Genomic DNA, 27,273 nt, shown 5'->3' with positions numbered 1-27,273 from the left:
TTTGTGCAATTGATGTAAGTCTTCTTCTACTTTTTTTTCTTCTTCTTCTTCTTCTTCTTCTTCTTCTTATTTTTCATGTCTTTTTTGTCCAGTTAAATCAGGCCAAACTTTTTTTAAGATTTTTGACTGTAGCAAGTCCATCCTGACTGGGAGTAGTGTGTTTGTTTACAGCTTTTGGAAAACACTAACATGACCAAAACTCATAGAAAAAGTATTGAAAAGAAACTTGAAACTTGCCCATTTACTCTAATCAAACTTTCATGCAGATCATCAGTGTTCAAGCTACAAGCACCACATTTGGCAAAATTGGAGAACCACATGCATATTTTTAGATTTTACGCTTTATGAACCCATTGAATCAACATTTTTTGTAAAATCATTGCACATTTTTCCCTATAGGAATGAATGGCAGAATGTTCACGCCTATCAGAACAAAAAGTGCATAATATTTGTGGACACAGATTCATTAGCCAAATATATTTTCATTCTACCATCTATAATCTTAGAATCTTGGCAACCAGGTGGTATATAACAGGTCAGCACTTTTAGTTTCTGTAGGAACTGCACTCTCTAGTTTGTTAAGATTGTTTGATAAGATTCAGAACTGTTTGATTTCATGTAATCTTCAACTTTACTGCAACTGCTGTGCTAATCATAACCCTGCAAAGCCAGAAAGTTGAAATGTTGAAGAAGTCAAAGGGTTTTGCTCAAACCTAACTCAGAAGATTCATGGGCTAGTGAGTGGGAGTTCGGCTTTGTCCAAGACATTCCTCACCATGACCTCAAAGACCCCTGACTGAGCATCAGCCATGGCCTGAAATAGCTTACCTATGTTTTCAGACCTTGCGACCTTGTGCAGTCATAATAGGAACAAAACCCTGCCGTTCCTAACCACCAGGAAGGAAGGAAAAAACAAAAAGGTGTTTGGCAAACAATTTCAGCTCTCACTTTTAATATAAATCACTACTGCGTACAAAACCTCTGACAGAATCAGATCAAACGGCCAGACAAATGGGATTTAAATGAAGTTCGCACACACCCCTCTTTACATAATGCCACCCATTCATTACCACTTTTTCCTCTGATGTTTGCCCACATTTTTTATAGCCGCCACAGCATTTGGAGGTTTGGAGTGGTTGGCGACCGAGTGGGTTGCGTAAGAAGTGGCAGAGTGCTGAGCTGTGGTGAGGAGCTGGCCCACATTAGTCTTATCTGCTCACACTCAAGCAATGGCATCAATTAAGATAATGTGAGGGCCTGTCAGGAGCAGTTATTCTCCATCAGCGCCATATCGCACTTTTGCAGACTGCGAGCCCAGGCTGACAAATGCAATCAGGGACTGTTCAGCATGACCCAGACACTGGCACTGATGAAGCTTTGCAGAAACTGTGTAAACAAGGCTAATGCACCACGGAACTGTCTGTTGTGTAAATAGAACATGAACAAGAGCAATGTACTTATAAGACGTACATTAAGAAAGCTTGTTCCAAACTGAAGATCCATTGGTTTACAGTTGGGAAACATTTGTTGTAGTTACTGAACTGATCATTACCAATGCCGTACTGGTTGAGTTTATACAGCACTGGAAAAAAAAATAAGAGACTACTTCAGTTTCTGTATCAGTTTCTCTGATTTTGCTTGATATTGAGTTGTTACTGCTACTGTAGTATTACAGCAGGTTAGATACTGTATTTTGATATCTGAAAATATTAGAAAAAATGCAGGATATCTCATGTCACAGCCTCTAGTGTACTCCAGAATCCCTTCTACAGACATTCTAAAGCAAACAGTCCAAGAAAAGTCCGGTTAGTAACCCATCCCAATGGTTTATGTACACATGAATCATGATGCATCACCAGTTGACGCTTGCAGTACCATTCCAAGGCTCCCAGGCTATATAGTCTACCTGCAGCCAAAGGATTATTAGTGCCATGTTTTTTTTACAGCGCTACATAAGATTAACCCCGACAAGTCCTGGCTGCTGACGGGCTTGGCCTGAATGGCGCAGTACATCGCGTCCTGCCTGTGTCCTATCCCACGGGAAAAAGTGAATCACCCGGCCATCACAGCTCATCCTTTGTTGTGCTGGAGAGCTCCAAATAATGCTTCTCCACAGGCTGGTCCTTTGGCAGCTGAAGAACCGTAGCCCTACACACGCACTTGCCCGACACTTTGTATTCCCACTGCATACCATTGAAACAGTAGGCTCCTACTGGGTTACGTTACCTTACGCGGCTGCAGCGCAGGTCATTGTGCGTGAAGCAGCTGCTGTAAACTGAGAATGCCTTGTAAGTATGCAGTGGATTTTCTTTTTTTTTCTGTCTTTCTCTCTCTGCAAAACAACCCCTTCTCTTGGTAAACAACTCCAAACTCTCTGTTTGGGTTTCTCTGCCTCAGTTGGTTAATTACAGGAGAGCCTTAAAACGCTACTCTCACGAATTAACGTATGACCGTTCGCTATGGAGCCATAAACAGCCTGTGATTTTCCAAGGTGTATAGTTTAGTCCTGCTCCTCTATCAGTGATCATTTGTCTGCAGACTGCTGTTCCAGACTGCTGTTTATCTTGTGCCTCGTCTAATAAAAGTACCCCGGTTTGTTTTAATGCGCCAAGGTTGAACCAGCCAGTGAACTTTATCCACCTTTTGTATGTGTACAAACAGAACATGAGGCAATAAGCCTGGCACGCTCTCCTTAACTTCATGTTCTGATTTTAATCATCCAAGTTGAGAAACGACACATGCACCACCCTCCTCGTCTCCTCTTACACAACGACTCGATTTCCATAGCAGAAATCGACCCTGTTGCAGTGAAACACCTTTACCATGGGGGCAAAACAAGTGGAGAAGATTTCTCAAGGTGTCACATGATGAGCAGAAGAGAGAAAGTCTATGTCTTCATCTTAGATTGGAGGACATACAAGTGTGGTTGAGCAACTATTGAGTTGAGTAGTGAACTGCGACACAGGTCTTACTTAAGACTTAAGAAGATCTGGATTGATGTTGCCACCTTTCAGAACACACAGAACAACTAATGGAAGAGACCAATGTTTCTCAAACTGTGGTACATGTACCACTGGTGGTACGCCTCCAAATAAAGGTTTTAATGTATCAAAAACCAAAAGATTGGACAAGCCAATGCATGTGGGTACCAGGCGATGTCCAAATCCCTGGATCTTTAGAATTTACCTGGTTTTACTGGAGACAATGACATATTGTCACTGTCAGATAAAAATATAACATATAACATAATTTTCTCCAAATGTCACAAACTTGAATTGGAAAGTCATTTTGCAGCATTGCATATATTAGAATTTGAAGTTTAGCTACATGTCAATAGCAATAATTTATTGATGCGTTATTACACATTGCCTTTTTTGTCCATATTGTTTACTCCTAATATGCTTCCATAGTCTATATATTTCTGTGGATGACTTTTAGGTGGTACTTTGTCTTTTTAGTTTGACTGTGGGTGGTACATGGTCTAAAATATTAAAGAACCACTGGAATAGACTAATGGTATGAACTAAATCTCATGAAGCCACATATTTCCATTGTCTGTGCCTTACCACAAAGGATATACAGTAAACATTGTAACATTATACAGAAAAATAGATGTACAGTGCATATATATTAAACGTATATATATAAAAGCTAGAGAATATAAAAGTATTGAAAGGCCTGCTCATTCAATTAAAAGGTATTAAAAAATAGTTTACCTCTCTACTGTCCATAACAGGATTTATTACCCTCTAGGCCATGCCTGGCATTAGGCATGGTGCCAATAGGCTCGTTTTTTTTATCTACTCCAGACAGTCCTATTTCATTGGCAGTATTTTTCTACAGGGACTAGATACGTTGTTTATATACATCTGTGTGCAAGGGGTAGTTCACAAACATTTGAGCATATAGTGTATATGTGAAGTGTGTAGTAAAAAAAATATGATTAAATGTTAATGGGTGATTGACATCTTTATATTGTGTCTAAATTTAATCAATAATGGACCAACAGAAATGTTCTAAAATGACAAAATTGACTTCTGTAGATTTTTTTTTCCTTCTTTTGTAAAAATTCAATTTTTGCTCGACAATTTTCATCAATCATATATTGGCCATAAAATGCATTACAACTATACAGTATATTGTGTCAACTTGCTAAACTCCCTGAAATTGGGCAATAGATGGATTATGCTCTACTCGATACCTCTAACGTGTCATCTGAGACCCAGAACTAATCATCCCAAATCAGCACCTGGCCTCACTAATACTTTTTGTATTAGTTTTGTGGTTTTGGTGGTATGCAATCAAATCCTCAGAGCAATGTTCCACGCCAGTGTTTAAAGCCTTCCCAGAAGAGGAGAGGCAGTCACTCTGTTACTCTGCTTAATCCCAACCACAATCCCTGTGATTAAGAATGGCTTTCTTTAGTTACTTTGCCCTTTTCAATCCTTTTCAATAATGCGTTTTTCTTTTTTTTCACTCTTTTTTTCTATTTGTTAAACAGTTTGTCCTTCCCTTCACAGTCTGTTCTGGTGTGGTGTTTACTGCAGCTGTGGGAGAACGCGTGTAAGGGCAGTGAGAAAGTGAAGGCAACACTTAGGCAACTTTCCTATGGCTTTACAGGAAACTATCAGCCTGTCCTGGAAACACCCTGTTTCATGTCGGGGCCAACTGCCGTCTCTGCTTTCACCTATTATAATACATTGATTTATTATTATTATTTACATCTCATTTTCACAGCCTTTCCGTGTTAGTTTACCACTTGACATTCATCCTCTTGAAGAAAAAAAAAACAGAAAAGAAAGAAACAATCTTCAGGGTTATTTGTTCAAACGAAAGAACTGGTACACGTTCAGGCTCCTCGCTTGGGGTCGTTTCGGGTGCAGGCGGCTGCAGAAAAAGAGCGCCCTCCGCCAAGTTCCAGGATGCCGTGATTGTCTTTGGCGCTGGACCAAGTGAAAAGTGGACCAACTGTGCCAAATAAAAAAATAATAAAAACGCAAGCTGTATCCTGTATAGCCTGTAAAGCTTAAGCATCTGCTTTTACACAGTGCAATGCAGCTCGAGGTGCTGTATGGATGTAGCTGTATGCTGGCTAACATATGTGAATGCTTATTAAAAGAGAAGCTAAATCTGGTATTTAAAAAAAAAAAAAAACTTTGCTTAAAAGTTCAACTAAAGCTCTGCCAAGAAACCCCAAAAAAAGACTTGTGATTGGAATGTGAAATATGCTGCTGTTTTTTTTTTTTTTTTTTGAATAAGTGAACAAAAGCTTTGCCCAAAAATGGCATTTTGATCTGAATCATTTTGGAACTTTTATATTGGTACATTAATGATAAAATTTAGATGCAAATGTAAAGAAAAACTCCCATGTTTAGATTATGTCGAAAAGTGAAAACTAAACAAAAATACTATGGATCAGAAAGAGCATCCTCTGACACATTCTTGGCCCAAATAAAAAGCAGACTGACTGTGCAGAAAAATAAAAAGTGCCTCTACTTCTATGCAGTATAAAGATGTATGGCTACATGGATTTACTATGTTTGCTAACACTGCAAAATAATCTTAATGTTCGGGTAAATGAGTCAACAGAACATCTAAATTTGGTGCAGCTAAAGTTCTGTCAATAAATTCAAAGGAATTGGGAAAGTATATGTGAAATATGGTGTTTTTTAATATGTAAAATAAAATTTTCACCCAAAAATAGTAACTTTACAGAAGAAGGAAAAGGCATTCTTAACTTCCAATAGAAGTTAATGTCATATACTTTTATTCCTGGTCATTTTTATAGGTCCATTCATCACGAAATTTGGACACCATGTAAAAAACAGCTGACAGATTGAAAATATGTCAATACAGCTTAGTCTAAGTAAAAATAAGACTAACTGTGCCAAAAAAGCACAATCTGTATCCTGAATAACCGAAGCTTAAGCCTCTGTTTCAATGCAAAGCAATGCATTCAGAGGCTATTTGCTACACACACACACACACACACACACACACACACACCTACAAAATACATAACAAAGCAACACTTGGAATTATTTTGGAGATTATTTTTTTCCCCATCAATATTTATTTTTGATGGTCCCATTAATTACTAAATCACTCTCTACCGACATTTAAGCTTATTTTCTATTTCCACCCATTTCGTTTTTTTTTTTTGTATTATTATTATTTTTTTCTCTTTTTCCCCATTCCCATTACCATCCTCTTTTTTCCCCACTTCTTTTTTTTTCTTCCTTATCATTTGTGAATCTCATGTTTACTTATCTCCCTGTCCTTCCTCAACCAAGAAGGGGGGTGGTGGCAGGCAAAAAAAAAAGGGCTATTTGCTACTTTGCTACTTGTTGGATAACAGGGCAAACTACAAATACTAATGGCTATATTTCCATGCATTTCTATTGGTTATTTTATCATGAAATTTGGACACCATATGAAGAACACCACATCAACATTATCACTCCCTGCCCAGTTTCAAAATTATGTGATTTTCTAGTCATTGTTCCAAGAGAAAAGGAAGACTGCAAGCTATAACCTGTACAGTCAATGCCTAAGCCACTGCTTCTCCGTAAGGTACTTGTAACACCACTTCACACACTTCCACTAGCACCTTAGCTAAACTACACAGACACTAATTGCCAATGCCATTTAATCAGTGTGTGGAAACATTCCTTCCATTAAGTTGTCACACAGCAAAGCATCAATGCATCAGTGAGGGACAGTCTGACAGCTAACACGACAAACAAATGCTAATGGTTAGGCGAATGACTCAACAGAGCGGCTAAATCTGCTCCTCAAGAACTCAGAACTGCTTAAAAGTCTAGCTAAAGCTCTGCCAAGAGACCCAAAAGACTTTGGACTGGAATGTAAAATATTCTGCTTTTTTTTTCTGCTGTGTCCAGAGGACTGGGTTCTAGTCAGGCTTGTACTTCTAAGCTGTGTCCTATTTTTGGAATCTTTTGGGACCTAATACACATAGCAAAAAGCCTCATTTGTTAGATTATATATATATATATATATATATATATATATATATATATATATATATATATATATATATATATATATATATATATACATGTATACAACAATTTATTAAATTCAGTCTAATAATATTTAATTATTCTTCCAATAATCATGGGACAAGATCTGGTATGGAAGCTAAAAACAAGTGCAGTAAAGAGTTGCTTTTCTTTTCTCATGGATATTTCTAGCCAGATGCCCCTGGTCACGACCATTATCACTTACTGTGCAGTCTACTATGGGTGGTATTACCTTTTATGAGGTATACCTGTTACACAAGCGACACTGTAATTTCTAAAAAAAAAAAAAGAAAAAAAAAAACATATAAGTGCTATGATTAAAACATGCATTTATCTATGTTTTGCAACTTAGCTGTTCATTTGTAGACAATATTTGTAGTTGATAACAAAAAAGAAATTGATTACAAGTGTATATCGGAACTGCTATGAAAGTACAAAGTTGGGTAGCCATGAGAATGAAGAATTGAAGAATTCAAGCCCTTGATATTTAGTGGCAAATTGCAGATCTAAGACAGTGTGACCTAAAATCAAGAGCAAAAAAAAAAAAAAAAACAAACAAACAAAAAAACAACCCAGACAGTGGAAACTAGCTGCCCACTCTTCTGGGTAAAGAGTTTAAGTCAAATAAGGTCATGAAAATATCAAATAGAGGAAGTCTGTGTTCCCGTACATAACGTATGGGTTCATACATAGTATGGTTTGAGATGTTCCTCTTTTACCACTCCAGGAATACGGGGCTTTTTGTAATGTCACACTGTCTGCATCCCAAAAAAAGAAAAAGAAAAAATCATTCTGGGAAAAAAAAACACTTGTTTTCAGAATTACCTTCAGGCAGCCACAGCAAAACCAAAACCAGTGGTTTTCACTTTCAGATTACGATCGCTGAGGTGAACACTGTGACCTCAGACTCAAGTTCACGATCGTGTTTAAACTTGTGTGATGCTCGGATATGGATGAGAACATTTCATTAAACACTAACATTTATTTTAAACTGTCGCTGGGCCAATTTTCACACAATGCACTGCAGCACAAACGCTGCACAAAAGTGGTGCTGCAATGATGTATTCTCTATTTTGAGGCCAAATACTTTAGCCTCCAGATTTTGCCAGAAGCTTGAGAAGCCAAGACAAGCTGCAGAACAAAAGGGACTGATATGTATGATATTTAAACTGTTTTTTTATGTACTATGAATGAGTTATGTCTAGTCTTATTATGTTATAATGTTGTAACTGACTGAAGGCAGTTAGTTCTCTTGTGCGAGTTGTGAATAATATCATCTTACTTGTGCTTTGTTCCCTTATTCAATACCCTAATCACACCTGAAATAAAAAAAAGAAAGGGCACATATAATGGAAATGTCTCAATAGGGACAATAAGTGGAATCTAATGTAACACAAAGGAAGTGTGGGATTTTTTCTTCCATGTGGCATTGATTCGAATAGTGGCCCAGGTTTGAGTGTTACATAATAAACAGGTGATTGTGATAAGAGCCATTGTGAAAGGAGTACTGTGAGATTTTTGGAATTAGATGTCAGACTAAAGCACAAGCATTTCAGATCAACACAGATGTTTCCCTCATCTCACGTGTAATTTCCACGGCTAACCTGTCTCTGTTAGCACTGTAGTTCCAAGCTGGCTGAGCCTGGCTGCTAGCATCACAAGAAATTAGCTACCAGTTTCAGTCCTGCTGAGCCTGGCTGCTAGCATCTCACCTAACCTTCTCCAACCCTGCTGAGGCTGTCTGCTCTGTCTGTTGGCATTGTGGCTAACCCACTCCAACCCTGCTGACACCAGCTTTTGTATCTGTTGGCATTGTGGCTCAAATCTTGCTTAGCCAGGCTGTTAGCATCACAGCATATTGGCTTTAACAGTACCGGTGGTGTCTGTTAGCATTAAATCTCCAATCTAGCTCCAACTCTGCCGAGCCCAGCTGTTAGCATCATGCAAAATCTTGCAAAGCCCGGCTGCTCAGTCTGTTCGTATTGTGACACCAAGCTAAATTAGCATAGCTGTTAGCATTGCAGCAGCTACAAATTCTGAACTAAATAACACTGTGTTGAATAAACATATTAATACATATGAATTAGAATAATTCACTTCTTTTTCATAAAAAAACACATTTAAACTTTTTTTACATGTTATTTATTACTTTTAAAAGACCAACATATAAAACAATAGTTTTACATAACATTAAAACATAACATTGCAATTTTGTTAGTTGTTGTTCTTGCAGGGGGTGATTGCAAATATGTGAGATGAACCGTTTTCATTTATATGTTGATTAAGCTAATTAAGGCAAGCAGAAGACGTTTCATACGGAAAAAAAATAATTTTATCAATTTTTCCTAGATTTTTAATCTTTAAAACAGGTCAAATTGACTCTGAACATAAAAGGGAAGTTTTGTTAATGTTTAAAATGTCAGATTTAGCACCTTTAGCAACATTATAGCAGTAACAATCAGTCATGTAATTAGACAATGCTTGACACTGAATAAGATGGGTTTCACACTTTGTTAAAAAATGGCTTCTAAAGCTTAGAAAAACACTGTTTGCCTCAACAGATGCCTTATTCTTTGTTTACAAAAGCACTGTGTGGGTTTGTTAAAGGCCTTTAAGCTCATGTTTACTGGCCTGCTCTCCGGAGACCTTTTCCAATCTCTGGCTTTCATCTCAGTCGAGCCTTCAAGTGGCGCATCGTTTTCAACATTCAACATGGTGCTTGTGTTAAGTGTTTTGCATGCAGGCAGCTGATCACAGTCTCGCAATGCTGCACATCATTAAATCGGGCCATTAAATATCTGGGACCGGGCTTATTAGCTCCTCAGGAGTCCCAGCAAACATCTTGAGAGGTGTCGCTGGAAGTGCACTGAAACTCAAGAAGTTCTCTTGAATGGCTGTTGCCATGGCTATGGGGCGAGCCACGGGCGTTGGGTTCCTCTAGCCTTCCTCTGTCTTCCTGAATAAAGATCTTCTATTGGTCGTCCAGTGTGAGTGTGAATCTAGCGAAGGGTAATGTGTGTGTGAGAAGAACAGATTAAAGAATTAAAGTCTGCTCCATAAGCTGATCTAGTGATAAGAGGCTAATGATTTCCCATATGTCAGCATGTCCACTCGTGTGATTGGTGGCAGCTTTAACAGGGGATTAACACGGGCCTAATGTGTACGTGTGAAAAAAAAAAATAAAAAGAAGCAATGCTTGTGCATATACTATAGTGTAAAATGATCAATAATCAATCATAATCAATCATAACAATTCCCAGTCATTTTTCAGCTTCACTTTGTGCCATAATTGACTTAATTTATATGGCCTTATAATTTATTTTCAGAAAATACAATCTTATCAAAATTAATTAATAGAAAACCTCAACTGGAAAACCCAATTAAAAACTGAGAAGAAATACAGAAGTGGGTAGCACTTCCTATGAATGTGTTTTTTTTATAATGCATTATAAATAGAAAGTCTTTATAATGCATTATATGACATACATAATATAATGTACGTAAATTATAATGATAACCATCATAAGTCTGTAATGTGTACATAACACATAACAGTACAACAGTGCATAAAGTATGTATCTTTATAATGCCTTCATAATATGTATATGTACAATGTTTATAATGTTTTTATAAACATATTAGCGCTATAAAAAAAAACAAAAAACAAAAACAAAAACAAAAAATATATATATATCCAGATATATATGTCCAGATCTACAAAACACCAACTTTACAAGAGGTAGATACAACCATCTTAACTTTGAATGGAAGTCAATGTAAAAAGAGTTTATTTAAGGTAATTTTTGGAGAATTTCTATTGGTCCATTCACTAAGACATTTTGGCATAGTGTAAAGGACAATCTGTATGTTCAAATCATGTAGTAACCTAAAAATGGAAATACTTGTTATAAGGCATTGAAGGCAGTGACGATATGTTATAAGGCATTATGAATCCTCATCCTCATCCATATAAAGTCAATATTATTGTGTTTTATGTTTAGTACAGTATGCCAATGCTATTGAATGCAGTATGAGGTATTGTACTATAGAGCTATGACAATCATTGGACATTTTCAAAGTATTATTACCAAACATTATGTATGCCATATGATGCATTCCATTTATAGTGCAAAAATAATAAATACAGTTAAAGTGTTCTTAGCGCCTTCATAAAAATGCTTCCAAGGTGATTGTGTTTTCTACAGTTTACCTAAAGAACTGGGAGTACAGCCAAGTCCACTATCAGAGGAAGCACAGCAGAACAACAGCTGTGAGAGGCCTGGCTCCCGCCTCTTTCTCTTCCTCATTTTTTTAATTTCCCTCTTTTTGTGTTCTCTCGCTCGCTTACACACACACACACACACACACACACACACAAACAACCTCCCTCCCCCACCACCACACGTACCCGTCACCCATTTCAGACAGTGACACTAGACACCCTTCACACGAACGATAGTCAGGGTCACATCACGCGAGCGTCTGGACGGCCTGACGGATGTGTTTTAATGGCACTATTAAAACACTGTGACTCACTCAGCCACTTCCAGAGAAAATCAGAAAAAGTAATAAAACTGAAAATACACTGCCTTCAGGACCATCTTACTGTTATTAAAGAAAAGTTACAAGAACTCATGCCTACATGCTGCTAAATAAGCAACCTGTGATTGATGGCATTAAGGCATTGTAGCAATGCAGAGCTTTCAGACCTCAAATAATGCAAAGAAAACAAGTTCATATTCATAAAATTTTAAGAGTTTAGAAAAATAAAGAGCTGGTGTATTAACCCTGTTTTTTAATCACAGTTTTCATGCCTCTTGGCATGTTCTCCTCCACCAGTCTTACACACTGCTTTTGGATGACTTTATGCCACTCCTGGTTCAAAAATTCAAGCAGTTCTGCTTGGTTTGATGGCTTGTGATCATCCATCTCCCTCTTGATCATATTTCAGAGGTTTTAAATTAGGTAAAATCAAAGAAACTCATATTTTTTTTCCAAGTATATACCGCACATTACAACAACTAGAAGCAATTTTACACAGGCAATCTCAGTTGAAAAAAAGAGATAAAAAAGATTGCAACATATTAGACCACCTATGTTGCAGCAGGGCCTGTACTGTATATCTATACTCTTGTACACTTGTAGGTTACCAAAGCTGGCCTTCCTGATTATCCCATAAATGCTCGATTCGTGATGAATTTGGGGACTGGGCTGCAAAGTACTGCAATTTGATGGAAGCATTACTGGTAAAACCTTGCTGTGTATGTGGGTGAGCATTATCCTGCTTAAACCAGTTCTGGGTCATATTAGGACCTCCTGGATGAGTTGTCCATGCCCTTTTGGATTCATTTCTGTTGGCCGGCCACTCCTGGGAAAGTTCACCAATGTTCAAATGTTAAATAATAGCTGTCACTGTGGTCTACTGGAGTTCCAAAGGTTTAGAAATTATTTTGCAACGTTTTCCAGACTGATGTTGGACTTTGTTGGACTTTCTTGGAAGCCCTGCTATGAATAAGAGATACCACATGAAGCCGGCTGATGGATGGACTTTGATGGGCATTCTAACCCATCTTGCTTCTCTTAAGCCAATGATGCGTCCTCTTTTAAAATCGGTCAGCTTGGCAAAATGTCTTTAAATGTGTTATAGATCTTTTTATCTGGGAGTATGGGAAGCTCTTTTCTCCTACACTTGAATTCATTTACATGTTGGCTAATGGAAACATAACTTCATGCCAAGTTTTGCAGCAATCAGTGGCTTGCATTTTTTTCCCATTTATAACTCTATATGGACATTCTTAAAGATGATCTATTAGTAACCAGATCCAACAGTTTAAGTGGTGAACTTTGCTGAACTTTCCAACAGCTCAAACAAGCTATCAATACTTCTTCACGTCTCCATAGCCCATAGTATTGTTCTGAGATGAATCCATATACAGTATACTGTGTGTTTTGGATACAGTTCACTCGTCATTGTTCTTCCTCAGGAAATGCATCAGCAGAGAACGCTCAGCAGCGTCTTGAAAGCACAAGGGCCTTAACCACCACTTCCATGCTCATGCCACTGGGGAGCTGTCTAATAATAGGGCTTTCTGTGGCCGATCTCCTCACTGTCCTCATGTGAGGGTCATGCAGAGTCTCGTACTGCTGGTCTGTTTACACACCGCGTTGCCAGGAAACTCATGGTTACCAAGACTGTATACATTACAGTTCGAACAGCATCAGTCAAGAAGACTGAGCGCTGTGTACGTAGACTTACTGTAGGCTGGGGCTTGGTCAGTAAATCAGTAGAAGACAAAGCCACTCTTGTATTGGTAATTATAATTGCAATAGGGAATAAACATTGAAAAACCAGATAAAATAGTTTTTCCAGCAAACAGAGAACATTGTAAGAATGTTTAGCAACATTTAAAAAATGTTCAAGGAAGGTTCCTTTACTGTTACAGAAATAGTGTTTCAGGAACCTTTTAAAAACATGTGACATAATAATGGTTTTCAGAAAATTTCTCACATAACATTTCTTGATAGATGAATACAAACAGTTAAAAAGTGTTAAAAAGTAACATCCCAAAACAAAAAATGTAAGCATTTGTACATATGTGATGTTGCAGTGACATCCCCAGAGCGTTTAAAAACATTAAATAAAACCACTATGAGAAAATCTAGAAAAAAGATGTAAGAACGTTGGTCTTACTTTCTTGGGGTGGTCCTGATGAGAGCCAGTTCCATCATAACATTTGATGGTCTTTGCAACCACACTTGAGGATACTTTCTTGAAGTTCTTGAATCTTTCAGATAGACTGACCTTCATATCTTAATGTTTTTTTTCTTTACTTAGTTCTTGACATTTTATTTACTTAGTTCTTGCTTTACTTAGTAGTTCTTGCCATAATATGAATTAGATCATTACTCAAATAGGGCTATTCACTGTATACCAACTCTACCTCTTCACAACTTTACAACTGATGCTCTCAAACACATTAAGAGACAAGAAAATCAAGTAATTAACTTGTGACAAGTTCAGCACAGCTGTTAACTGAAAGCCATTCCAGGTGACTCTACCTCATAATACTGACTGAGAAAATCCAGCCAGGACCTTCAAAGCTGCCATCTAAGCAAGAGATGCCTGCTTTAAAGAATCGTAAATATGAAACATTCATATTCACATTACTGTACATTTTTCATAGTCCTGGACATTAATCTCCAATGCTGGTACTGTAAGCCCATGATAAAAACAAACAAAACAAGAATCCATGCAATGCCATTCAAACATTACAGACTAGATACAGATTGGAATGGAATATGAAATAATATGACAGACAATATGATACAACAACATACACTTAAAGTTCAATGTAGAACATGGAACATCAAACAAAGCAAAACAAAGAACAAAGGCAACAACAGAGTGATATCTATAACCTGAACAAGAACAAGAAACACCTGAGGCTAAAGGCGAGGGCGGGGCTAGTAGGAAACTACAAGGAGGTATGCTAATGACTGGGCGGGGCAAGGGCAGAGAAAACAACCACAACAAACATACAAAGAGCACACAGAAAGCACATGGCAAAAGTAAACAAAATATACCAACAAAAAAAATACAGAAACAAATACTGCTGAGTCAAGGCTGAGCTAGGTGTTACACCTGTCAGTTCATCTCACCATCAGCAGTGTACTATGTATACACTATGTATACACTATAGATCTTCTTAGGTCTTAAGGCTTGTATACAGCTTTTGAATAAGTGCAGAAGAATTGAAACAGTAAGCGTCCGAACAATTACTAATCTGGCCAAAACTCTCCATTAAAAACCATTGAACACTGTAAACTTCTAACCAACAATTCTTCGGTGTATATACCGTATTTTTCGGACTATAAGGCGCACCGTATTATAAGACGCACTATCAAAGAACACCTATTTTCTGCTATTTTTCCATACATAGGGCGCATCGCATTATAAGGCGCGTTAAGTGACACTAGAAAGGGTGCCTATATCAAAGTGAACAGGGGTGGCGCCATGTTTCCCTTCCCCCACCGGGGGTGGTCGCTTGCCGGTGGAGCGTCTCAGTATATATAAATCTAGCTCTTTCAAAGTCAAACGAGTGCTGGATATTAATCTACACAGATTCCTCTCCTGAAAACTGTTTATTTGGGTGAGTAACGTGCTTCAGTTTATTTACAGTAAGCTTAGATTTCCAGATGTCCACTAAGGCTTGCTGCACCAGCGTTAGCATAGCTATCCGCTAGCACGCTAGCTAGTCACCTAAACTAGTAAAGTTAACCCAAACTTAAACGACAGCGTTACACTGAGTAATCCTGCGTGTTCTGGTAAGACAGTGAGATATTAGCTAGCGATTCGTCCCCCGTAGCTTGTTTTAACACGGTAAACAAGCAGATTACAGGCTGATAAAACTCACCTCTGAGAGAGTTAGCGCTTAGCATCTAGCTAATGCTAGCCAGGCAAAGCAGCACAGACTTACAGGCCGATAACTCACCTCTGAACGGTGAACGCTTAGCGATTAGCATCTAACTCTAATAATACTGCTCCAGCAGTATTAAAAGTGCTAAATTTAGAAAATACTGATCTCTGAACAGTGAAAAAGCTAGCTAGCTAAGCGGTTAGCATCTAGCTATTGCTGCTCCAGCCTCGGAGCGGCACGGCTCTGCACGGAGTGTGTGTTTACTGCTCCTTACACCTGACGGGTAAAATTTAGATAATACTGATCTCTGAACAGTGAATAAGCTAGCTAATGCTATTTGCTGCTCCAGCCTCGGAGCTGCACGGCTCTGGACTCTGTATAGCACTGAAACTCTGTATAACGCTGCACGGAGTGTGTGTTTACTGCTCCTTACAACCTGACGAGTAAAATTTAGATAATACTGATCTCAGTGAATAAGCTAGCTAGCTTAGCGGTTAGCATCTAGCTAATGCTATTGCTGCTCAGCCTCGGAGCTGCACGGCTCTGGACTCTGTATAGCACTGAAACTCTCTATAACGCTGCACGGAGTGTGTGTTTACTGCTCCTTACAACCTGACGAGTAAAATCCATACAAAAGGCGCACCGTATTATAAGACGCACTGTCAATTTTTGTGAAAATTAAAAGTTTTTAAGTGCGCCTTATAGTCCGAAAAATACGGTAGGTCACATTTTTAAGCTCCAAACACCAAAGGTGTAGATCTATCTTTTGCACTTTATTACTATCCTATTAATATTAATCTATTAATCTATTAATATTAATTAATAAAATTAATAAAAATCAACATACATTTTCACTATAGGACTGAATGAATGGATGTTAAGTTCTCCCATGCATCAACTTTCAAACAGTACTGTCTATGCTTTTGAACCAAACATCTATTGGGTATCAATAGTTTTATGATGCACATATTTATCTTGGCAAAATACATTTGAATTCCATTCCAAATGTTTTTTGACTCCATTATATAGCCTAAGTTTCTCAACACAGCTTTATTTATCAAACCCATTTGTATGCCAACATTTAGCCAACTGTGTTTGGACTACAACACTTAGTTGACAAAAATATGTTAACACTAAATGTCTATTAAATGCAACTTAACCCTATGTTCAATGGAAATTATTCAAAATTTAACCTAACCCAACCCTAACCTTGATGTAAACTTTAAATCTAACCCTAAACCCAATCCTAAAATTAAGATTAGAGTTTGGGCTAGAGTTGGATGTAGTGTTACATTTAGTCGTCTGTTGAGCCTCAATGAGGCCATAAAATGGACCAACCAAGTAAAGTGTCAATAAATATATTAAATATATAAAAAATATATTAGCATAAAACATGGCAACACCTTGGAAACCACCATAACAAAAACCTAGCATCACCTGCACAACCTCAAAACTACACCTAGCAACATCTTAGCTATCAAGACCTGCACAAGACTGTTAGCAACAATGTTGCAGTTTTAGGTTCATTTTTCAGCCCATAACTGATAATGATTGAGGACTGTTACTTTAAAGCCTACTGTATCCTTGTGAATGAAAGCAAAATAATGCTGTTGTTACTCATGCCCGGTCCTATTTTGACATGAACATGACAAATCCCCTATTAGGGATTTTAAAAAGCCGGTTACATAATAAATATTAAACACAACAGTATTGATAAGCACCGAAAAGAGTTTCAATTAGATTCTCTGCAGTATCGATGTTCTGAGCACACACGCTCTTTATGTACAGTACAGTGCCACGCGGGTTGACATATGTACTCAGCGGGGTTGAGGACAGTCAACAGTGTGTATCAGCGGAGCTCGCAGGAGCACAATGGGTAAGGGCAGATGCCTGCGAGAGACAGTGCAAACAGGGCTTTAGTGCCGAGCAAACAGGCAGATCACGGCAAGTTCTGCAGAAGGCCTCACCTTGCTGCAGCCTGAGGGCATTCCTGATGTCAGCGCGCAAAGCCTGACACCTTCAGCCACGCCAGAAATAACTGTGAGCCAGACAGCAGCCAAGCCAGTCGCAGACATGTCAGAGACGCGCTAATTACTGGGGCAGGCCAGCCGACGGCACGTTCGCACGCTTCAGGCTGCAGGAGCTTAGCATGTTGACACAGTATGAAGATCATGACAAATAGAGCAGGCGGTGGGGCGACTGGTAGCCTGGCAGTTACATAACGTTACTGATAGGGTGGCATCGCTAGGTGGGTCTGAAGAGTCTCAGTGCCTGTCAAAAGCTTTCCAAAGCTTTTAATAGCATTTTCAATAAAAACAGGCATAACCTACCATAGCACAGATACTGTAAATATAGTATCTGTGGGGCGGTAACTTTATCACAGACTGAAACAACATTTGCAACTTTAATAAGATTAATGAAACAATATTTTGTCCCTTTAATTCCAATAATTATTGAATAAATGTGTAAGGTAACCATTTATTGCATGGTCCATCATATAAATCTCATATATATGCTCAACAAACATTCAATAAGCATTCAACAGAATGTATATTAAATGCAACGTAACCATAAGTTGAATGTAAATGATGCTGTATAAAACCTAACCCAACACCTAAACCCAACCCTAAGCCTAAACTCAGCTGTGAATAAACCCTAAAACTTAACCCTATCCCGAACCAAAGCTTTAAATCTAACCCTAAACCTAAACCTAGTCATGAATGAACCCTAAAACTTAACCCTAACCCTTAACCAAAGCTTTCAATCTAACTCTAAACCTAACCCAACACCTAAACCCAACCCTAAGCCTAAACTTAGCCATGAATCAACCATAAAACTTAACTCTAACCTGAACCAAAGCTTTAAGTCTAACCCCTTAACCTAACTGAACACCTAAACCCAACCCCAAACCTAAACGCAGCCATGAATCAACCATAAAACTTAACTCCAACCTGAACCAAAGCTTTAAGTCTAACCCCTTAACCTAACCAAACACCTAAACTCAACCCCAAACCTAAACTCAGCCATGAATCAACCATAAAACTTAATCTTAACCCTAACCAAAGCTTTCAATCTAACCCTAAACCTAACTCAACACCTAAACTCAATCCTAAACCTAAACCCAGCCATGTGTTAACCCTAAAACTTAACTCTAACCTGAACCAAAGCTTTAAGTCTAACCCCTTAACCTAACCAAACACCTAAACCCAACCCCAAACCTAAATGCAGCCATGAATCAACCCTAAAACTTAACCCTAACCCTAACCAAAGCTTTAAATCTAACCCTAAATCTAACCCAACACCTAAACCCAACCCTAAACCTAAACTCAGCCATGAATCAACCCTAAAACTTAACCCTAACCCGATCCAAATATTTAAATCTAACCCTAAACCTAACTCAACATCTAAACTTAACCCTAAACCTAAACTCAGCCATGAATCAACCCTAAAACTTAACCCTAACCCGATCCAAATATTTAAATCTAACCCTAAACCTAACTCAACATCTAAACTTAACCCTAGACCTAAACTCAGCCATGAATCAACTCTAAAACTTAACCCTAACCCGATCCAAATATTTAAATCTAACCCTAAACCTAACTCAACACCTAAACCCAACCCTAAGCCTAAACTCAGCCTAAACTCAGCCAAACTTAACCCTAACCCGATCCAAATATTTAAATCTAACCCTAAACCTAACTCAACATCTAAACTTAACCCTAGACCTAAACTCAGCCATGAATCAACTCTAAAACTTAACCCTAACCCGATCCAAATATTTAAATCTAACCCTAAACCTAACTCAACATCTAAACTTAACCCTAAGCCTAAACTCAGCCATGAATCAACTCTAAAACTTAACCCTAACCCGATCCAAATATTTAAATCTAACCCTAAACCTAACTCAACATCTAAACTTAACCCTAGACCTAAACTCAGCCATGAATTAACTCTAAAACTTAACCCTAACCCGATCCAAATATTTAAATCTAACCCTAAACCTAACTCAACACCTAAACCCAACCCCAAACCTAAACTCAGCCATGAATCAACCATAAAACTTAATCTTAACCCTAACCAAAGCTTTAAATCTATCCCTAAACCTAACTCAACATCCAAAATTCAGCCCTTAACCTAAATGCAGCCATGAATCAACCCTAAAACTTAGCCCTAACCAAAGCTTTAAATCTAACCCTAAACCTAAACTCAGCCATTAATCAACCATAAAACTTAACCTTAACCCAAACCAAAGTTTTAAATCTAACCCTAAACCTAACTCAACACCTAAATTCAGCCCTAATCCTAAACAAAGCCATTAATCAACCATAAAACTTAAACTTAACCCTAACCAAAGCTTTAAATCTAACCCTAAACCTAACCTAACACCTAAACCCAACCCCAAACCTAAACTCAGCCATGAATCAATCCAAAAACTTAACCCTAAACTGATCTAAAGCTTTAATAACAGCTTACAAATACACAGGCTATACAGTGCTTTACAGTGTCTTGATGGACCCAGCAATCTGCAGTGTTCTGTATGTTGAGTAATGATGACTTTGCACATTGATGGAAAATCTTGTGTCTCTGTTGTGTATTACTGTGTTTCTTATTTAATTAATCTTCATTTACAAACTATATTTATTATGAAACAGGATTGAAACATCTGCATGAATGGTTTTAAGACAGATCAAAGACGTATTGTGGTGTAACTGACCTTGTTACATTGTTTTCACTTATGTAACAAAGCTTTTGGGCGTGGCCCTGCCTTTTTACCTCGTTTTCACTTATGTAAATGTCCTCCTCACTGAGCTTCAATGAGCTTCAAACTCACAAACACACCAGATAATGAGCTCCTACAATAGTCACTTCTCCTTATAAAAGAACTGGATGTGTTTTTCTCCTCTGTGGTCAGGGCCCGGTTAGAGGACATACTGTTCTATACTGAGTGACACAAACTGCCAGTTTTTCTTCCCTCAGAGCTGGTCAACTTTTTCCATTTCACCATATAATGGATCGGACCACTTCTGCTCTAAACTGCTTTAAACTGGGATCAGGCTTTCCATATGGGCTGAAAAAAGCTAAAAGTGACTCAGAGTTTATTATGTAAGAGTGACTGGTGAAGAGTGTGAAGGGGCAAAGAATGTAAGGGTGTGTAAATCCAGCAGACAGGCTCGTGTCTGTCACAGCTTGCAGTCTGTTGCATAAACTTTAACATTTTTTGTCATATTATGGAGCCATAAATTATTTCAGTAACTTGAAAAGTAACTTCATTTCTTTATGTTGTTTATATTGAAAGATACAGAATAAAAACATGATTTTTGATTTTTTTATTTTGTTAAAAATTATTTTGTATTTTTTTATTTTGACCTCCCTGCACTGAAGTTATAAGGAGTGTTACAGCAAAAAACAACTACAAAAATATCAGTAAACCAATGTAACAACTAACCAACCAACCCAACAAATAAAAACAAATATATATATATATATATACTGTATAAATGGCATGAAAGAGATTCTTCTTTACCTAGAGACACTTATTTATTTTCATATAGTATTCTTTATTTAATGATATTTTTTGAAAAAAAAAAAAACATTCTTTTCCATTTGTGTTGCATTTATTAAATTAATACAAGCCTGTGTACCTTTGCTTTTACCGTAAACAAAAACAAAAAAAAAAATGTTAAAAACATCCACTAACCCCCTAATTTAAGATAGATGACAATTACACATCTCCACTAATGTATGGCTCAGTGTTTTGTTAACAATATTTTGAAATAATTACATCTTTCTGGTTCTTTTATCAAAGACATGAATTGTAGTTTATGCATTAATGAGAAAGGGAGAATTTTTATGAAAAAAAAAAAAGATTAGTAAGAGCAATAGCCTATATAGTTGCATGGGATAAAGAAAGGAAAGAAAATAATCCTGCAAAAATGAATTATGCATATTATTCATTAAGCGATTCTCAACTGGTTGGTCGGGACCCAAAAAGTGGGTCATGGATACTTTCTGGGCGGCTGGTAAAATATACTTACATTAAAAAAAATAAAATAATTAAATCTCATCTGATTTAGTTGTATTTAGTTGTATTTTTTAGATTGGGGAAAGAGAGTCAGAGAGAGAGAGAGAGTTTTGTACTAATGTACTCTGAATGCAAAGATCTGCAGAGAAGTGAATTATATCATTTTGTGGCCTTGTGGACTATTTTATTGTAGTAACTTTAACTCATGTAGTTGTCAAAAATATTGCTCTTAAATTTCCTTTTATGCATATGTATGTTTAAATTGTTTTTTTTTATGGCCCCATTTTTTTTGTTTGGTTTGTATTCAATAAAAGTGTGGGTCTTGGACTAAGACCAGTTGAGAACCCCCTGTATTATGCTGTATTAACATTTTTTAAACTATATTTTTCTATATCTATACATATAGATTTCTTGCTGCAGCTCAATGGCAATAGCATTAAGCTACAGTACACAGTGTATATACCCACCACAGTGAGAAGCCCAGCGATATATGTGGGCTAATGTATGGTCTTCACCTTCCCTGACCCTGCTGTATATAGCGTGTTTGTGGAGTGTTGGCACTGCGCCAGCATCTCTCTGCCTTTGTGGGAACCACCTCCAGTGTGTCTGCGCTGTGAGATTGTTCTGCAGATATCATGACAGCTCGCTGGCTCGGACCTCTGCCTACGTGTGCAAATCCTACACATCAGCTACCTCCATCTCTGCACTGTGCTTCTCACCTGCGTGACTTTCTCTGCCCGGTTAACTCTGATCACGGCTTTTACGTCACTGCCTCGGATACCTGGACGTGTACCAGTTCTTTCTGCTAACGCTTTTAAACGGTTAAATCCTGTTTTGCTTATTCTAAGAATGCATCTAAGAATGCATGCACTGCAGGAATGCAGCGATGCGTTTAAACGTATGTACATCATTTTATACTGTATAGTAGTTTAGTAAATTGAATGCATTACTCATTTTGCTGATTTTGCCATGCACATTGTTTAATCAGTGGTGGGGGAAATTATTAAAACAGTATTTTATCTGTGTATTTAAATAAGATTAAATCCAGTGGGATAAGTTTAAAACCCACTATGATCATTAGATCGCTGGTTCGAATCCCATTTATGCAGCTTGCCGTCAACTGCTTAAAGAGAGCCCTGAAAGAGCACAATGAGCCTTGCTCTCTCTGTAGGTGGGTTGGTGGTGCTCTTTCCCCTCATCACTCCAAAGGGTGATGTCGATCAGCACAAGGCGTCTGTTAGCTGATGTATTGGAATCGAGTCGCTGCACTTTTCTCCAAGTGTGCTGTGATGCTAATCAGCAATGCTACATCAGCAGCAGTTCGAAAAGAGGTGGTGGCTGACTTCACATGGTGTTGTGTTGACATCGATGACACAACAGCAATTTCCTATATTTGTATTTTGACAGTTTGTTCTAGCAAGCGTATCTGAACTAGTTATATGGAACATAAAACATTTAATTAAAGTGACTGAAAGGTTGGAACAGAGCTGTAAATGCAAAAAAACCTAGGACCTTTTAAAAGGTCCTATTTTTTTGTTTTATATCAAGGACTAACCCAGATCAGCTACATTTACACACAATGTGCTGCAGTAATGCTTTCAGGATGTTTAGTATATGTTACTTAGAGACTTCATGAGTTAAAGTAAAGGACGAAGTTCTATAAGACACTTTCCACCTCTTTTAAAGGGTCTTTGACACATACGTCTCCATGGGTCTTATTTGGGTTAATTGCACATTTTGGCACCCTGGGGGTCATTTTTTTCCCTCCAATGTGCAACAATTGGGCATTTTTTTGGCCCCCTGAGTCCACCACTGTATTCAATACAACCCAACACACCCATGCTAACCAAGCCCATGCAATCCAAACTATGTATGCATGCACAAAGCTCAAGCAAGCCTATAAAGCAGGCATGCATGCAGTAAAATGCCAGTTTTCGGTCTGGATCCCTGAGCTGCACAAAGTTGGCCGCATTCTCTGGAATTTCTCAGGAGCTAAGCTCCATTCATGGCCAGGAGCAGAGCCGGAATGCGTGTGCGGGGCAGCGGGGTGGAAAGTGAGAGGGAGGTAAGGGGAGGCAGCCTGGGCCAGGTGCACTCAATCTGCCCTGCCTGCAGCCTGACAGCAGCGCTGAGCCCGAGCGCGTGCCTCTGAAACGCTGCAGCTACAGCAGAACGAACAGATTACACAACGCTTACATGATATTTTGTGTGTGTGTGTGTGTGTGTTTGCATGTGCATGTGCTGTAGTCTCTGTGTACAATACACAGACCTTCTAAAACCCTTTCCTGCAACACTCAGATTCATGTTCAGCAGGGTGTCAGGAGCTCATTCCTCTTAAAGTTTAATGAAAAGGTAGGGCTGGGAAGTGATTAATTCATTAGTATTGCAATTCTTTAATCAGAATATTGTATGTCATAAGAAACGTGAATAATCCTATGATTTTGTGAAAGGAGTGCCTATAGAAAACCCAAAAAATGGGTAAAGTAAGTGTGTTTTGGCATTCAGCTATTTTAGCCTTCACCCATTGCCAATGGAATAGGAATCTGGAGCATCCTCACAGCAATGCTCCAAAATCTTGCAGAGAGCCTTCTCTAAGCAGTAGAGATGGCTAGATCCAGTACCCTACATTGATATCAAATAAATAACAAGCATTATCCCAGTTTAATACCAAAAAAAGATGAAAACACCTTCTCATTGGTATTTGTTCTTTATTTGTACTATTTACTACATTGTAGTTTAGGATGAGTTGAAGCTCAGGTTGAAGGAAACCAGTTAACCTCTAGAACATCTTGGAGAAGTTGGTGAACCATTCCAGGTTCTTCTTTATGTAGCTACTGAGAGAGTTATGCCAAGAGTTGGCAAAGGCCTACTTTGGCACCAAAGCAAAAGGTGCTACCTTAACACATCTAGAGTACAGAAGTTTTTGTTTATTTTATAATTGCATATGCATTCCTTCATAGTTATGAGGTTTTCAATATTAATCTACAATGTAGAAGACAATACTTATAGACCATATATATTTTTCCCAACCTTTTGGATCTGATTGCTGCATGCATGCCTGCTTGGTGGGCTTGCATGAGCTTTGTGCATGCCTAAGTTAGTTTGCATGTGCTTGGTTTGCATGGGTGTGCTTGTATTATATACACTGGTGGACTCAAGCAGCCACTAAAGTCTACACTAGAGGCAAAATACCCAATTGCTGCACATTGGAGGGACAAAATTAGCCCCAGGGAACTCAATTTTGCAATTAAACGAAAAGAACGGTGATGTATGTGACACAGATACTTTAAAAGATGTGGAAAGTTTCTTACAGAAACATTACAATAGTAATACAATAGTAAAGAAAATCACTGATTTATCTTGAAACATTAAAAAAGGAGAAATGGTTAACAACACATCTTGTTACTTCAGTTTGAATGGGTGCAGATAACCTGCTCTAGGGTAAATACATGAACAAATGCAAATGCAGTGGTTGTATGGCCTCATAATGAATTCAACAATGACCTCAATGACTGTTATTAGCTTAGCATACATATATGATCACATATGAGCCCTTTGGTAAACAAAAGAAAAAAGACTAAGCTAATAGTCACCAAATTTGTAAACTAAAAAAAAGTAAATGACACAAAAGACACTGACAAATGGAACAGAAGCCCAGCATGCTTTGTTCACTTCCGCCTCCTTCTGCATTATTCAGTTCTCTGTGTTTAGAGATAATAATGAAAGCTTTGATGTAACTAATTGGAGCGTGACTAAGCCATTTTCCCTCAACACAAAAAGTTTCCTCGCGGTGAACGAAGAAGCGCCTCAACCCAAGGAGCAATACATCAACGTCAGCTGCGGTCGCTCGTATTCCCAGAAAACACCTTGTAGTTCCGCGGCTTTCCTTTTTTCCCTGCCGTCCTCTCTGGTTATGCTAATTATGCTTTGTGCACATGAGGTAATGAACTCATTAAAATGTGGTTGTCAAGAGACACCGCGAAAGAGAAATATTGAATTTCAATACATTTGCATTCATTTTCAGGCCTCATTGCCTGCGGCGAACAAACACGTCCTCCGCCGGGCCAGAGACGCTGCACGGTACCTGAGGAGATAAATTACATGCGCCGCACGGAGCCAAATGAATATATGTTCTTCGCTCTATCTCTATCTAGAGGGGCGATGGGCTCTAATGAGTGAATCTGGGAACAGGTTCTGAGCCCCAGGAAGCCTCGCTCTGCCCTTCGTGCTGATGCCATCGAAACCGCGCCAACCCACCTTCCTCCTGGCACGTTTGCCCAACACTCAGGCCAAAAAACACAGCGGCCGAGCCCTCAGCACTGGCGCTTTGATGGCAGGAAAGGCAGGGGCTCCTTTACCACCCAAACAAAGTCCCTGTGGCGTGTTCCGCACCTCCTGTTCTCAATGACGTAACCCACTCCAGGGCGGTGAAGTAACGGAAAGCATGATGAAAACGTGTAGTTTCATTTCTAGAAAAAGGGAATGCTTTACAGTAGTTCAAACCATATTCTAACACACCTTATCTATTGAGTTAACCCTTAGACACTGCATTTAAGTCTATAATTGTACTACAATACTTTTTATTTTGTATCTAGATTAATGGCAATTAACATTAACATCAGTTAAATGGGCCCTAAAATAAAACCCTGTGGAGCTCCACAAGATGTGCCAAACCAAGAAAATGGTTATCAAATTAGTTACCACATTAGTTTCTGCATTAGGGTTTAGAATTAAAGGTATCACTTTACTTGGATGGTCCATTACAGATGCTTCATAGATGCTTGACTATAATGTCTCACTAACATTTAACTGAAACTAAATATCTATAAAATGTAACAGAACTCTCAGTTCAATGTAAATGATTCTAAATGCTTATGCTAACCTAACCCCTAACCATAAGATTAACCTAATATATATATCTGACCCTAAACCTAACCCTTAAAGTTAAGGTTATGATGTAGGTTTAGGGTTAGTTAAAGGGTTATATTCAATAGAGAATCATTTATTTTCATCTATGAGTTCAGTTGCATGTCATGAACATTTAGTTGAATTCTATGTGAACATCTACAAGGCATCTGTAAAATGTTATCAAATTTAATAATAAACCTAAAGTCTTCAATTTTAGTTAAGCAGGTATTCAGTTTAAGAATTTATTAGAAATTAGATCTCTAAGTATGTTTTCACACCTGCACTTTTAAGACTGTTTAAAACAAACCGGTTTGTTTTCACCCTTGGTGCATTTTGTTTAGGCAGGTGTGAATACAATAACTGCAACTAAACAAAGACCTTTGAAAAGAGGTGGTCTTGGTCCAGTCCATTCAAAATGCTGTGTAGCCCAAGAACAGGCTAAATCTCTGTGTGCAAAACTGCCCTAAACTGTGTAAAAGCACCCTAAGAATGACCAGACTTGGTGAAATTAAATGTAAACTTAAACAGTTCTCCCACATATGGATCCATCCAGAAGTTGAAAGACATAGATTAAGAATGGCAGTTGTTTTCTCTTATACAGTATATTCATATCCATCCATCTTTTCAGTAGGTAAACAATTGAATAAAAGCCAAGATCAGCACTGTGGCTTTCTCAAGCCAAGCCTCATGCAGATGGGGTCGGTTATATAAGGCTGTCGTGACAGCAGACCCACTTTCTTCAGAAACGGCTCGCCTGCCACAGCTGAGCCCATAGGAGAGCATTGTGTAACAAGCAGCATCGATTAGTGTGGCCCGTGAGCGCTCACGTGTGAGTAACCGGCTCCGATGTTTCTGGGCCTCCACAAAAAAAAAAAGCGATGCA

At 38.3% G+C, this 27,273-nt stretch overlaps 1 protein-coding gene and 1 long non-coding RNA gene across 5 annotated transcripts in view; one reads left to right on the top strand and one right to left on the bottom strand.

The window, feature by feature from the left end:
* Positions 1-27,273, top strand: part of tsc22d3 (TSC22 domain family, member 3) — a 60,273-nt gene that overhangs the window by 12,887 nt on the left and 20,113 nt on the right. The window lies entirely within an intron of this gene.
* On the bottom strand, positions 18,710-19,905 carry LOC125804836 (uncharacterized). 4 transcript variants are annotated; one of them, XR_007441026.1, is made up of 4 exons: positions 19,462-19,574; positions 19,156-19,257; positions 18,985-19,056; positions 18,710-18,780 (listed from the first exon to the last, which is right to left on the bottom strand). It is a non-coding gene; the product is annotated as an uncharacterized LOC125804836 (long non-coding RNA). The 4 variants fall into 4 exon arrangements; XR_007441028.1 differs by lacking the exon at positions 18,710-18,780 and adding an exon at positions 18,816-18,882; XR_007441027.1 differs by lacking the exons at positions 18,710-18,780; positions 19,462-19,574 and adding an exon at positions 19,835-19,905 and having other exon boundaries at positions 18,948-19,056.

Source organism: Astyanax mexicanus, chromosome 10, assembly GCF_023375975.1.
Source record: "Astyanax mexicanus isolate ESR-SI-001 chromosome 10, AstMex3_surface, whole genome shotgun sequence".
NCBI classification, from domain to species: domain Eukaryota; kingdom Metazoa; phylum Chordata; class Actinopteri; order Characiformes; family Acestrorhamphidae; genus Astyanax; species Astyanax mexicanus.
Note: the sequence above shows the minus strand (reverse complement) of the source record. Positions and strands in the feature narration are given on the sequence as shown.